The sequence below is a fragment of the Maniola jurtina genome, chromosome 23 (assembly GCF_905333055.1).
Source record: "Maniola jurtina chromosome 23, ilManJurt1.1, whole genome shotgun sequence".
Taxonomy (NCBI): Eukaryota; Metazoa; Arthropoda; class Insecta; order Lepidoptera; family Nymphalidae; genus Maniola; species Maniola jurtina.
Window position 1 is genome coordinate 7,804,433 of NC_060051.1, and position 15,134 is coordinate 7,819,566.

Sequence of the window (15,134 nt, forward strand, 5' to 3'; positions counted from 1 at the left end):
CCACTTATGAGCCGTTATTAGCTCTCTCTTACATACCAACTACTCCGTAAAACCAACATCAATCGTTATTACAATCGCAATTGTTATGATTGGCTTAATTTATGCTATTCTTGTTGCAATTCAAAAGAACTTGTAAAAGTCTAATTGAATCATTCAATTGAATAAAAATAATTTGAATTTGCAAGGTGTTGTAGCCAATCGGAGGTGATTGCCATCGTCACTGTAGCTCTCATTTTCTCAGATTAAGGAATTGTCATTTTACTGTAATTGAGCCACGAATTTGCACATGTTTCACCAAAAATACCATAAATTCGCCCAATCACAACAATTGCTATTGTACCAAACAGTGGCGGTCTTAGGGGGTGGCGAACGGGGCAATCGCCCGGGGCCTCGCTCTTGCAGGGGCCTCGCGCAACAACCCAAGCAAATTATAAAAAATATACATTTTTTAATTAAAACTTTTGATTCTGATCTTTAATTACTTATTAAGGTTATTAAATAACGGTAAATTAAAATAAAGTTAGTTAACTAATTCATCGCTCGGGCAATCCCCGTATTTTATTTCGTTCGTCAGTTCTTGTTACCTTAGAATTATTTTGCTTGTAGTATGAGTTACAAAATTGTTACTGGTAAGGTTTTGGGGGTTCAAACTCCCAGACAAAGAAAGCTTAAAATAGACTAATTCTCGAATTCCTTCAGGCTTAAAATGTTGAATTCGTAAAATGTTGAATTTGCAAAATGTTTAATTTGAATTCCCAAAATTAAATGTTGAATCTTAAAAGTAAGCTTTTAATTCGCATATGCTTATACGTAATTCACAAAAAAAACCGGCCAATTGTGAGTCGGAGTCGCGCACCGAGGCGAGGGTTCCATACTCGGGTATTTTTTTCTGACATTTTGCACGATAAATCAAATATTTCAACATTCACACAACAAATTCAACATTTTGGACCTGAAGGCTCGAATTTACCATTCTCTTATTTAAATATACCTATCGAAAATTTTGCGCTCGCTTCGCTCGCGCATTTATATTGTATTAGTTGATGCCCAAAACATCCCATCGATTACTTACCCTTACCCTTTGGTACTACCAAATAATTTTGGCAAATAAAATTGAGGCAGGTTTTCCAGAATCGACCAAAAAGATTGACTATATACCAGGCGCGGCTATCTTCCGAATCATGAGGGGTGGCGTTTCCAAAATCAATGGTTATATGAGTATAGTTCACTACCGGTGGACATGGAAATCGAGGCGTCCACCCGCCTCATATCCCGATTGCCACGTCGACCTGTCGCGAACTACTTATATATAATGTAAAAAAAAAACAGTGTCCCGAATCCACTGAAATGGACTTACACTATAAGGGCCGGCGCGCACATATGGCGGAGCGCAGCGCAGAGCGAAGTTTTCTAATCGCGTGACACATTACACGAATTTCTACCAGAGAATGCGCGGGACTGCGCGAGTATCCGCACGGATGCAAAATTGATTTTAGATATTATTTCAATGAGGACAATGTCGACAATACTTTGACTGAAAAATGCTCTGAGCTGCGCTCCGCCATATGTGCGCCGGCCCTAAGTGCGTACGCTGGAACAGGTGTGACAGTTATCATTTGTTAAATAAGCACTCCACCGAGCGTACCAAACGGGAATTAGACACTGTGTTTAGTCATCACTAACATTTAGTTCCGAGTACGCTCACATGATGCTCACTGCGCCAAAGCATAGAAAAAACACTCATGTGGCCAAAGTGCCCAAATGGCGAAAGTCAAGTTGCTTCAAAAACACATCGGTAAGGCCCAGCGTACTTGTATGAGTGAGGTCATTGCTCGTATCGAATAATTAGAGCAATATTCTGAAAAAATATCAAAAATAGACATTATTCTTTGACGAAAGATTTTATACGTCTTCTTTACCTGTTATCCGCCAAAGACACCATGATCTAAATGTCATCATGTTCCTCCCTCCCTGTGTTCAGGACAAAGCGCAGAGAAACGCGAGCCTCAATAGCTCAACGGTAGCGGACTGAATTCCGAAAGGTTGCCAGTTCAAACCCTATCCGTTGCACTATTGTCGTACCTACGACTAGCACAAGCTTTACGCTTAATTGGAGGGGAATCCTTAGCTCCAAGATCCCACTGTAGGATAGAGTAGTAGTTACTAGTGTGTAGTAGGTATGTATGCATATTTGCTCGCTTGTACCTCGTACCAATTCAAAGATATCAGTTTCTAAAGGCGCGTAAAACATAATTAACTTTTTAACCCCCGACCCAAAAAGAGTGTTATAAGTTTGACGTGTGTATCTGTCTGTGGCATCGTAGCTCCTAAACTAATGAAATTTAATTTATTTTAAATTTATGATTTAAATCTAGTTTTTTTTTGTTTGAAGGTGGCTAGATCGAGAGTGTTCTTAGCTAAAATCTCAGAAAATCGGTTCAACCGTTTGAAAGTTATCAGCTCTTTTCTAGTTACTGAAACCTTCACTTGTCGAGGGTATTATAAATTATTAATTTACACTTGTCTTAATGTCTGAGTTCTGATTTTTATGTATATTTCCTGAGTAGGTATCATTATACAAAAATTACGACTCAGAATATAACTAAGATAAACTATGTTATTTATCGCGGGAAATTGCCGCCGTCAGGGAAGATCTGGCAGGGAATATTTATTATTAAGAGGGCTCTCTCCGTCACTCGTTTCATACAATCGTAGTTCCAATTTCATTTGAATATTAAGCAACCAAAGTCCATGAAATTTTGCAGATATATTCTAGAAACTAATATCTATGTCTGTGGTTTTCCAGATTTCTATTAAAATATTCGGTTTCAAAGTTACGCGGTCTTAAAAATTTTCATACAAATCTTTGAGCCCCTGTAATTTTAAAACTAGTTACATATTTTTAGAAAAATCTAAAACACCACAGACACAGATATTCGTTTCTAAAATAATTTCTTAAACTGGACTTTTTCAATTAAAGATATTACACGTGGGGATGATACTGCCATTGGCGCAATTAGAATGCCATAAGCCTACGTTGTCGTATTAGTTTACAAATTGCGAAAAATCAAATTAAATTTGAATTTCGCGGGCAGACCCGTCTCATTTAAGCAAATAAATAAATGATTGATCATTTATTCATGCCCCAAAGTGAGTAGTTTTCAATAGGTACTTTCATGTTAGCTAATACTTATAAATTGGCCCACGGCACAAGCTAATAGATATGCGTTCTAGTGCGTTAATAGTACACACTAAGACTACTTGTATACCACACATTTTGTTTCTCAGAAAATAAGAAAAGTCTGGCGGCAGTGGGATCTTACTCTATTTCAGCTTTTGATAAAATAACGAAAGTCCACTGACCTAAGAAACAAGAAGGTCTTTGGGGGTCAGACTTGAAGAAAAGTTAGTAATGTTTTAACGTAACTTTTTTTTAACTTAAAATTAATGATTATATTAAATATTTGCTATTTACTATTTGGATCGGCATAGCATCGTTACAGCACATAAGCCGCACATTAATTGTAAATTATTATTAGATTACTTTCATTATTTTTCTTACTTGCCCGCATAATACCTGTATACCTGCCTCTTCTCGTGTTTTAATTTTTAATATACCTTAATTTTCATATTGCTAGTCTTTTTGTTTTGTTTTAAGTGTTTTGTTTTTGCTTTATTTTACATATTGTCGAAACTAAATTATTTGTATTTAAGTATCTCATGGTCCGTGACCTCACTTTTTTAGGCTCCCACTGAAAACCAGCGCTGCAGCTTGCTGCAGCATTATGCTGAGTGGGAAACCTATGTTTGGTCACGTGTGACACATTCATTTTAGTACATTTTAGCTCATAAGTATAATATTACGTAGTATAACTCGATTAGTTTTAAGATACATTGTAGTGTTACAGTGACCTAATAAAAAAAGTTTTCTTTCTTTTCTTTCTTTCTTTCTTTTCTTTTAAAGAATATTTGCCATGCTAATCATGACTAATACTCCCCTTTTCCGTTCAATTAAGCGTAAAGCTTGTGCCAGTAGTGGAAACGATAATAGTGCAACATGTGAGGTTTGAACCGCCGACCTTTCGGAATTCAGTCCGCTCCTCAACCGTTGAGCTATCGAGGCTCTGCTTTAGCAGTAGAATATGGCGTTTTGTGAACAATATACTTAATATATTATTTCCTTTGGTAGGATTGATCCTTAGGATACAGGGAAAGATTTAAGAAGTGCGGACTCCGCAGTCATTGAGATTTTTGATGTAAAATTTGGACAAGGGAGAGCCCTCAGCCCTGCAGCTAGTAAATCTTTTTGTCTGTTTATTTTTTATTTTAAAATCAGGTCACACTACTGTCAATATTTTGGTCAATAGACAGTTATTATGACAACCATCACAACAGATCATCATTTTTTACGTGAATCCCACATGATTACTAGAATATAAAATAATAAAATGTTTAAATCGCTAATGAAAACGGGTTGTTTCTACCATAGACATGTTATCGAATCCAGAAAAGTATTTGTACGGAACCATTGAGTACTTATGTATGTACGGAACTATGAAATACCAACCCATATTAAGGGCGTGCTTACGAACCCGGATCCCAGTTTCTTCCGGATGGTGGAGTATTTTTACCACTTCGCAGTCCAAGTCGCTGAGCCTTCGCTGTTCGACTATCTACAGAGGCATGCCCATTTTTCTGATAAGAAGAGGAAGCAAAGAGTTGCTGGCATATTAAAGGTCACTTCACTTCATCTAACGCTGGCCATACCTACACAATCAAGTTTACCGTAATATAATAAGTCAAGGAGTTTACCGGTCAAGTTTGCAACGGACTTGAAGCTGCGGCGTCCAGAAACTGGTATGGATATATTGGTGTATGGATATATTGGTTAACTGGACGCCACTTTAAGGGTGACATCTTTAGAGCGCGTTCTGACTTTGCTTAGATTTAAGACACGGTTAAAACGAGACAGCGTATAAATCTGTCTCGTTTTAACTGAAACAAGTCAAAGCAAAGTCAAGGTGTGCTCTACAGATATTAACCGTTCGCTGCAAACTTGCCAGTAAACTTCACCGTGTATGGTAAGCGTACGTTTACTAAATAGGTATTCTGCGTATATCTGCGAGTGCGTCGTGATCGGTAGTGTGTTTGCATCTAACATCGCCGCAATCCTTTCGTCCGCGGAGATGACACCTTATGAAGGCTACAAAGTTTGCCTCCGATTTTTCCACCACTCTCCTATTCTATGCCTTGTGGCACTTCGAGCCATCTAACTGTTTTATCTAGACATCGCCGCCTTGGTCTGCCACGTCAGTTGGTGAATCTGGGAAGTCCAGATAAAGCAGGTTTTGCCCACAAGTCATCTGCCACACTGCACATACAACCTGCCCAGTATTTAAGAAAAGCGGCTGCAGGACCAACGAATACGCCCATCGCTAAGGCGAGCGAAGACGGCTCGCGAAATGTGAGTTGTGACGTAGCTACTCGTACATATTATATTTAGGGCTTTCTCGAGTCCTTGACGCAACAAGCCCAGCTTGGTTAGGTACATTATGGTTGCTAGTTGACACGAATTGGTTACACCGCAGGTTATGGGATCCTGCAACAGCTCGCTGCAGTTCGAGTTCCCCTTGCAGCGCAAGAACGGCGACTACGAGATAGTACACGGCAGCACAGTGTGCATCGGCTTCCTTGCAAAGGAGGTACTAGGTAGCGTCTGAGTACCGTGACCAGCAAACAGTTCTTCAGCGAAAAGCAGCGTAGTGGGGCAAAGTCTCCGCATCGCGGTAGTTTGCACCTCGCTGGAACGCAGCGCCTCTTCCACTCACCCGCTCATCTCCCCGCGGTCGTCTTGTCGCGTCAGTACGGTTCGCATACCGTACCTGAACGTCGTCGTGACGTACCTAATCGGCGCGAGGTGCAAACTTAGCTTGTCCGAGTAGTAAACAAGGGCTGACTGATCAACTTATCACGTGCTGCCACGCGGAAAAATTCCCCTCCCGCCCCCTTCGTTGTCACCAAAGATGCTTTTCAAGATGTTTGCCGGTCGCTATATATTATTATATATGTACTTATTTTATCTGACAGGATTGATGTTAGTTATCTCTTTCGCCATCTGTTCCGCGAAAAAATATATTAAAAACCGACTTCCAAAACCACTAACTACTTACAAAGAAAACAAAATATTTTTTGTTTCTACACGTGTATACATGTATGTTGTAGTCGGGCGAGCTTCTTGCTTTGATGTCTATTTTTATGTAAAGAATTTTAACTGTAACTCTATTGAGTTACAGTTAAAATTCTGACAGTATTCTGTCAGATTTAGCACTTGTAAATATTATTTGCTACCTACTCACCAAGTTAGATCCTCGATAGCTCAATTCTAGTTCAATGAGCAACGTAGCACAGTTCTAGTGGAAAGGCAGCCTTAAACTATTATATAACCAACAGAATTTCGTAAACCCCTCAACCCTTACAATTACATCAAAGTGTAAATTAGTTCACACCACAATGTACAAAATTATCAATACTCATCACATCCAAGCAAAACAAACCCTTAAATTAAAGCAACAAGTTTCAAATTCCAATAAACTGTCGATGTGTTATTGGAAAGCAAATTCTGACTAATTTACTTGAAGGAAATCGTTTTCTCGAACGCCTTATTGCCATTGAGCTGTATCTATCTAGTTAGAGTAGCAAACTTCAAACATCAGCGAAAAATGACGCTCGCTAACTATTAGCTACAATGCATTGTTGACACAAGAATACCATAAAAGCCAATCACAACGATTGAGATTAATTATTTATCGAAGCAGTTTTTCCCCAATCGACCAGCAGATGGCATAACACCGTAGATTCAGAGTTACGGTGTGACGATCGTAATCATCTTTGATTGGCCAACACTCTCGCTATTGGCTGAAATGCATTGTTGTAGTAAGAATACCACAAATCCAGCCAATTACAACAATTAAATTGTAGGAATGATTGACGGAGCTTTTCGTAGTCAGAAAGTTAGTTCCACAAAAAATAAGTTTGATGGAACTAAATAATAAAAAATTAAAAAGAAGATGCTTTTTCTGCATTTTTACCAGTGGGAGGGCGTAGCAAGTGAAGCGTATTCCTATCCTAGTGTTTAAAGATTTTTGTCAGAGTTAATGTACTCGTAGGTCCAACTTACTAAGACAAACCTACTACGAGCTAGAGACCTGTGACACGATCCGGACAGACAGACAGACAGATACCAGAGGGACATTAATAGGACTCCGTTTTTAGTGGGTACGGAACCCGAAAAAGTGACAGTGTTGTAAGGGATAATCCACTCTCTAGTAAAATGATATCTCACTGGTAGCAATGAGTGAGGGCTATTATAAACACATTTGCAATTTGCATAAGGTAATTACTTTTCCAGGAAAACTTAGTGGGTCTTAACGTTAAATTATTACATTTCAATTCGGAACTCGATGCATTTTAGATAAGTAACATTCATCGAGATAACAGTCTGACCACCCTTTAGTTCAGCTCTGTAAAATATAAATTACTTATAACTTTCGTTTCCCACCACACAACAGAATAATCGTCATCATCATCATCAACTCAACCCATCGCCGGCTCACTACTGAGACAAGGTTTACTCTCAAATGATGCCACATACAGATACACACGTCAAACACTCCTCTTTTTGTGTCGGGGGTTAAAAACAGATAAAAAAAGCTCATGTCAAAGGATTTCCAGCTACCCATTTAATTTAATAAAAATTTCAATATTTTGACAACAATGTTATGTTCAAAATCCGTAGACTTTATTTTAAATCCATGTAAAATTTCATTTTCCAAATGAAAACCGAATAACATAGAAAACCTATTTCCAATTATTGTGATGTGAAAAAATAAAATAAGGTCATGCAAAAAAATCTGTGAACGAAAAAATTATTCCATCAAACACACACGAAATGGTTTTAGAGTTATTTTCAAACGTTTCCTAAATTCGAAAGCCAAATTATCCGGTGCAATCAATGGTCCAAACTCCAAATCGGGGAACAAACTGTTTACCGAACAAATAATCAAACAAACATCACGCGGAGGGATGTAACGTGTGACATTTGCGTGTATACCTATTTGTTTAATCTGTGACGTTTTTTCTGAAGAGGGGTCTCTCCGTCACTCGCTCCATACAAACGTAGTTCCAATTTCATTTGAATATTAAGCAACCAAAGTCCATGAAATTTTGCAAACATATTCTAGAAACTAATACTATGCCTGTGGTTTTCCAGATTTCTGTTAAAATATTCGGTTTCAAAGTTACGCGGTCTTAAAAATTCACATACAAATCTTTGAGCCCCTGTAATTTTAAAACTATATATTTTTAGAAAAAATCTCAAGCACCACAGGCACAGATATTAGTTTCTAGAATATGTCTGCAAAATTTCATGGACTTTGGTTGCTTGGTATTCAAATTAAATTGGAACTACGAGTGTATGGAGTAAGTGACGGAGAGAGCCCTGTGAACAGATAATAATAATTTAATTTGACAGCAGAATCTGCGAGTTTATTCGTAAAATCGAAACATAATATGTCTAACTCGCTCGTAGATAATAATTTGATTCGACAGTTACGGCATTCAAGGTACCAAAAGCTTAATTTGCTATAATCCGGCAAACTAAAGAAATCTGTATGGTGCAACATGCAGCATGCGACATGCACCATTCGCCCTCCCACTGATAAACATGCAGGAAAAGCCAACCACCAAGCAAGCCACACGCACCACCACCACGCAGCACTACACAAATCAAATCACCACTCGACGCACGTTTCGCCCCGACACCGGAGCATCCTCAGGAGATGTAGACCTTACAATGCCTAATTGCAAAGCGTGCCAAGAAAGTAGAGTATTATAGGTCTATGCTTCAACCGTTGAAAACTTAATGATCATAGTTTACAAGCGACAGGCATAAATGCGAAACTCTTTAAATTATTACTATACTAATCCCGGTGTTGAAGCAGGTAGAATTTCAATTTTCCTTGAAAGACCAGGGTAAAGCCCCTCCCACATTGGAACTAAGCCGCAGAACAGTATTATCTTGGCAGGAAAGGCGCAATAAATATTAAATCATACCTTCCACCTACCCTTATCCACATAGTCCGAGAGCGGATGGGAAAATTTCTCGAGGTGCTTGATAGAAGTTGTTTTTTTTATTAATTTTATTGTTTCATTAAAGGTACTTTCCTTGGATATAGAAAAATAGTTTACGATAAACGAAAGTAGATTGGCAGAATAATAAAGCTGAGATATAACATTAAACATGTAGACAGATTCATGAATAATTGAACTTTCCGGTGTTGCACAACCGTGCCTCGGAAAGTTTCTTTTTTATTCAGATACAAGTTAGCCCTCGACTGCAATCTCACCTGGTGGTAAGTGATGATGCAGTCTAAAATAGAAGCTGGCTAACCTGGAAGGGATATGCCAGTTTTCATCGCACCGGTACGCTAAATCGCTTGGCGACACGGCTTTGCTGGTAAGGTGGTAACTAGCCACGGCCGAAGCCTTCAGCAGACCAGACCAGAAATTTAGAAACACTTGATATTTCTCCTGTCATCTTTGACTGCTGTCTCCTTGGACTATGAGAGCAAGAGAATAAACTAAGAGAATAGAGTAAGGGAAATAGTTTTGTGCGCTATGCTATAATATTGTCTTCTTCCTAGTTAGTTAATTGAAATTCGGTCGGGAGGGACATAATTATTTTTGTCAAGCACCTCTTCAAAATTTTTCTTCTACTCTCCGACTAATTTATATGAAAATTTGATGCAGGACCCCTATTCAATTACCCCAGTTCGGAGCCGGTAGCACAAGAACCTAAATAAACAGTACATCTTGCTAGAATCTAATACGAAGAAGTCATTGTTAGCTTGTAATAGAAAAACACGAGGCGTAAATAAAAATTACTAAACACATCTTTCCTTATATAAAATAGACGACATAAGGGCTTTGTCCAGGTGGATTAAGTTTTTTTAAAAATCCCGAGGGAACTCTTTGATTTTCTGGGTTAAAAAGTAACCTATGTCGATCTCCGAGTTAGACATACCACCATAGCTTTCGTTTTAATTTGATGAGAATCTCTCCCTTGAATATTTCTATTGTAAACCAATTAACAAACACTTTCGAATTTATAATATGGGTTGTGAATTTGTGATGGGTAGTTATTACTACCACATTATCATTTACCACACCATAATATTTGAAGAAGGTTGGATGGCAGGATAAAAAGTACTCATAATTTCTATAAATGCATATCGGGGGTGATTTAAATTTTTAATTTACTCTTGAATATTTTAAAAGTCACTTGTTTATTCAAAACAAGTAAATAACTACTCAATTAATTTTAGGTAAAAGCAATTTTCGCTATAGAATCAGAAATAAAGTCACTAAAATCAAGCTTTGCGCGCGGCTCTATGAAAATTTTCCATTTCGGAAAATCAACACAGCAATAAAGAAAGGATTTTTAATTCGCACACATGCATTCGGAACGCTCTAGAAATTTCACTGTTGATATTAAAAATAACCATTTTGCACGCGCAAACATGAGACAATTCAAATTCAAATTCAAAATATTTTTGTTCAATTAGACTTTTACAAGTTCTTTTACTTACAATACATTTTATATAATAATTATGTAAAGGCATTAAACTATAATCGCTGATGCGAAGTGTAAAGTGATACCTTAGTAATACCGTACTGAGGAAAAATAGTTACTAGACTAACTAGTGTCCATCATAATATTGAAAACTGTGTTAAATATAGGGTTAGTAAATAATTATTTAATTTAATATTCAAGTGAAAAATTCAAAAATCCTTAGAACAATCGTTTGAAGCCCGAAAATGTAGTCTACATTATGTCCTAACATAGCAATCATTTAAAAATGACTTGATGATATATGAATGAAAGACTTTGATGATATAACCTAAGATGGACCGCGCTTGCCCACAAGATGCCTATACACTCTCGACTTGAAGATAACCATATTAAAATTGTAGAGTAAAACTGATGCTGGAAGGGCGTTCCATAATCCTAGCCGGTTCGAATTAGAAATGAGAAGACAAATCGCTTCGTACGTATCCATGGAATTTGAACTACGTACGGTTGCAGACCTTAGCAATGTCTTGCGGTACGATAATAGGAATGTGAAATAGAACCAGGTAACTCATAAAGGAACCCTAAAAACAACGAATAAGACAGTGTCGTCTAGTGTCTACGCCGCCCTATATTACCCATTTAAACGGGAAAGGCTTCGCTCCGCTAATTCCACGATTCACAGGCGAAGTGAATTAATTTCTCAACTCTGAAATTCGCAGCACGTTTCAGCACCGCCCCCTGTATTTTTAAAACGCTAAGTGCTGCCTTTTCCGAAATAAGCCTGTACGTTAGCTTATTGAGAGGTAAGAGGGAATTCGAAAACAGGGAGAACTTTAGAAAATTAGGACGTTGATGTCTTGATTAAAATGTCGAGAAAAAATTCCTAATCCTAATATCCTACATCCATACTATCCATACTTAATGTTATAAATGCGAAAGTGTGTCTGTCTGTCTGCTACGCTTTCACGGCTCAACCGCTGAACCGATTTTAATGAAATTTTGTACAGACTTAGGATACATTCCGGGGAAGGACATAGGCTACTTTTTATCCCGGAAAAACAAACAGTTCCCGCGGGATTCCTAAATGCTCATCCGCTTGATCGATTCGTATGAAATTTGGTACCGAGGTAGCTTGCGTCCCTGTAGTTGACATAGGCAACTTTTTTCCCGGAAAATCAAACAGTTCCCACGGGATCTTTAAAAAACTAAATCCACGCGGACGAAGTCGCGGGCATCCCCTAGCTTTCGCATTTATAATATTAGTATTATTGGCGTCACTCAGAAAAGCAGGTATTATTTAAATATTTTTATCGAATTATTGGAATGTCCTCTCCAAAACCAACACAAAAAAAACACAAGTTTAATGTGCAAGGTTATCCGAGAGTTTTAATCTAAACAAACTAATGCCAAAATAAATAATTTAATTAGAGCGTGATTGCTATCACAACATCTAATTATCCAGTTCACAACCCAAATACCGAAAATATGCGATATCGCTCCGAATCTCAGAAGGAGACTAAACTAAAACCTTCCAAACACCCGTATTTATGCAAGTTCAATCTTGTTGGCCTCCTAGCAACAGATTGTATGACATCGAATGAGCGAAATATCGATTTTATCAAACTACCTGCATTAGATAAATTAATAATTTTATATTATTTTTGACAACTCAAATCAATTTTTAAAAATAACCTTACAGTATGGATTATTATCAGTATGGATTTGGCCAACCGACTGCAGCCGTCGTCGTGCAAAATTGAATTTGTAGTCAAAAAACCTAATGTCCAAACTTGTGAGTTGTGACATTAATTGCAGGCACTGGAAGTTGGTAACTACGTTTTGTTTGTGGTTTTGTCTGCATTAGCACCATCCAGGATCAGAGTAAAGTCCACATAAATTTACATTTCCTATTTTACTATTGCTGGAGGGTACCAAGTGTAAATTAAAAATTTATAACACCCCCGACAAGTGAAGGTTATAATAACTAGAAAAGAGCTGATAACTTTCAAACGGCTGAACCGATTTTTTTGGATTATAGCTAAGAACACTCTCGATCAAGCTGCCTTTCAAACAAAAAAAACTAAATTAAAATCGGTTCATGAGTTTAGGAACTACGATGCCACAGACAGACACACAGATACACACGTCAAACTTATAACACCCCTCTTTTTGGGTCGGGGGTTAAAAATAGGAGATTCCTTTCACTAGGTGGTCTGAATGAGTCACGACACATCACAGAGCTAGGGGTCTAGAAAAAATCTAGTATTTTTTTTTTAAAAACATGGAAAAATGTCAGAACCATACACATCGCACGTATCACTCTCCTGCCTCCACAAAAAACGTTTTTACATAATCCGTGCGACGCGACGCGGTGAAATGAAATGTTTCTCGCGACGACTGAATATTCCACGCCTCTGATGTACTGTTAATACAGGTATTAATTTGGCAACTAGATGATGCCCGCGACTTCGTCCGCGTGCATTTAGTTTGTTAAATCCCGTGGGAACTCTTTGATTTTCCGGATAAAAAGTAGCCTATGTCCTTCCCCGGGATGTAAGCTAACTCTGTAAAATCGATTAAACGGTTGGACCGTGAAAGCTGGCAGACAGACACACTTTCGAATCACACTATAATATTATAAAGGAGAAAGTTCTATAATTCTATAATCACACTCACACTAATATTATAAATGCGGAATTTTGTGTGTGTGTGTGTGTGTGTGTGTGTGTTTGTTACTCCTTCACGCAAAAACTACTGGACGGATTGGGCTGAAATTTGGAAGAAATTTGAAATTTGAATGGAGATAGATTATACCCTGGATTAGCACATAGGCTACTTTTTATCCCGGAAAATCAAAGAGTTCCCACGGGAATTTTAAAAAACCTACATCCACGCGAACGAAGTCAGGGGCATCAGCTAGTTTAAAATATAGTACGGATATGAACAGAAATCCTAGGTCTGGAGACCAAAGTTCTGTTCATAAGAGAAATCCTATGAACAGAACGTCTGAGTATTTGTTTTATACCTTGAGAAACTTTTAGTTTCCCACAAGATGTAGTCAATTGTTTCACTGGTAATAAATAATACAAAAATTATATTAGTGTAAATATATTGAGAAGCCACTGTAAGAATACCTATTTCCTTAAATTTCTTTCGTAGGGAATCGCTCGCAGTGCGCGGATAAGTATGGTTTTTCTCGCGGGACAGGAAATTATTCATGCTAGATCTGCAGCATTGTAATTGTAAACACAAACCGAATCACACAAATAAAGACATAATTAATATGCAAACACATACTGGGTTTTGCGGTTGATCTGTTCAATAACATTAGGTATCATTAGGGTATCATTATTGTTTCAGTTTCGCTTTATACCTAGTTATGAATTACCCATATGTGAATATTCCAATATACAGATCAGTGACTCGGATTTACTATTGCTTTATGTAAATCATACAATCTCCAAAATAAATGATAGATCTAAATGACGACAAGTGTAAATTAAAAATTTATAACACCCCCGACAAGTGAAGGTTACAGTAACTACAAAAGAGCTGATAACTTTCAAACGGCTGAACCGATTTTCTTGGAATATAGCTAAAAACACTCTCGATCAAGCCACCTTTCAAACAAAAAAACCAAATTAAAATCGGCTCATTAGTTTAGCAGCTACGATGCCACAGACAGATACACAGATACACACGTCAAACTTATAACACCCCTCGTTTTGGGTCGGAGGTTAAAAAGGATACTTAGCAGTAGTTTTAGACCTGTCACTTTATTTTAGTTTGAAGATTATTTATTGTACTAATAGAATTAGCCACAAATTTAGAGGATCGTCTAGTTATAAGTCATACAAAAAGCGATAACGTTTTTATCCTCGTAAATGTAGTCCAATTTTCAGAAATTATCAGAAATCTTGTAGATATAATGAAGAGCTGTGCTCGTACGTTTTAATTATGTTAAAAGCTATTATACTAACGTCTAAATATCCTTATTTTCGACCTAAAAACTTTCTTAAGTTCTTTTTTTTTTTAATTTAACAGTTAAACTAAAATATTAAAAAAATAAAACGTACCTATAAACCTAGATTAAGGTGTAAGGTGGTGAATGTAATGAGTTCAAAATTGTCGGATTTTTTTAATTAAATTTTTATATTTATTTATGATTAAAAGCAAATTAAGACTACGTACAGTACGTTTAAGAATTATAATTTGATCGGGGGTGTTTCGATTTTAATTTGAGGGGTGGTTTAGACGACATTGCTAATCGTAGTTTCGATAATAATCAATGTTCTATACCTTCATAGTTGATTGTCAGAAATAGCCACTAACTTATTTGAAGACAATTCAAGTAAAAATCTAGCAAACAGACAGACAGATACAGTGACGCATTTTAAATATTAGTATGGATTAAGAATTAGTAAGATTAGATAGATAGATAGATAGATAGAAACTCTTTATTGCACACAAAAACACATATAAGGATAACAACACAGTAAGAAGA

General features: G+C 37.2%; 1 protein-coding gene across 1 annotated transcript in view; it reads right to left on the reverse strand.

The window, feature by feature from the left end:
• The window catches only part of LOC123877398, a 757,955-nt gene that overhangs the window by 700,286 nt on the left and 42,535 nt on the right, over positions 1 to 15,134 (reverse strand). The gene's annotated exons all lie outside the window — the stretch shown is intronic.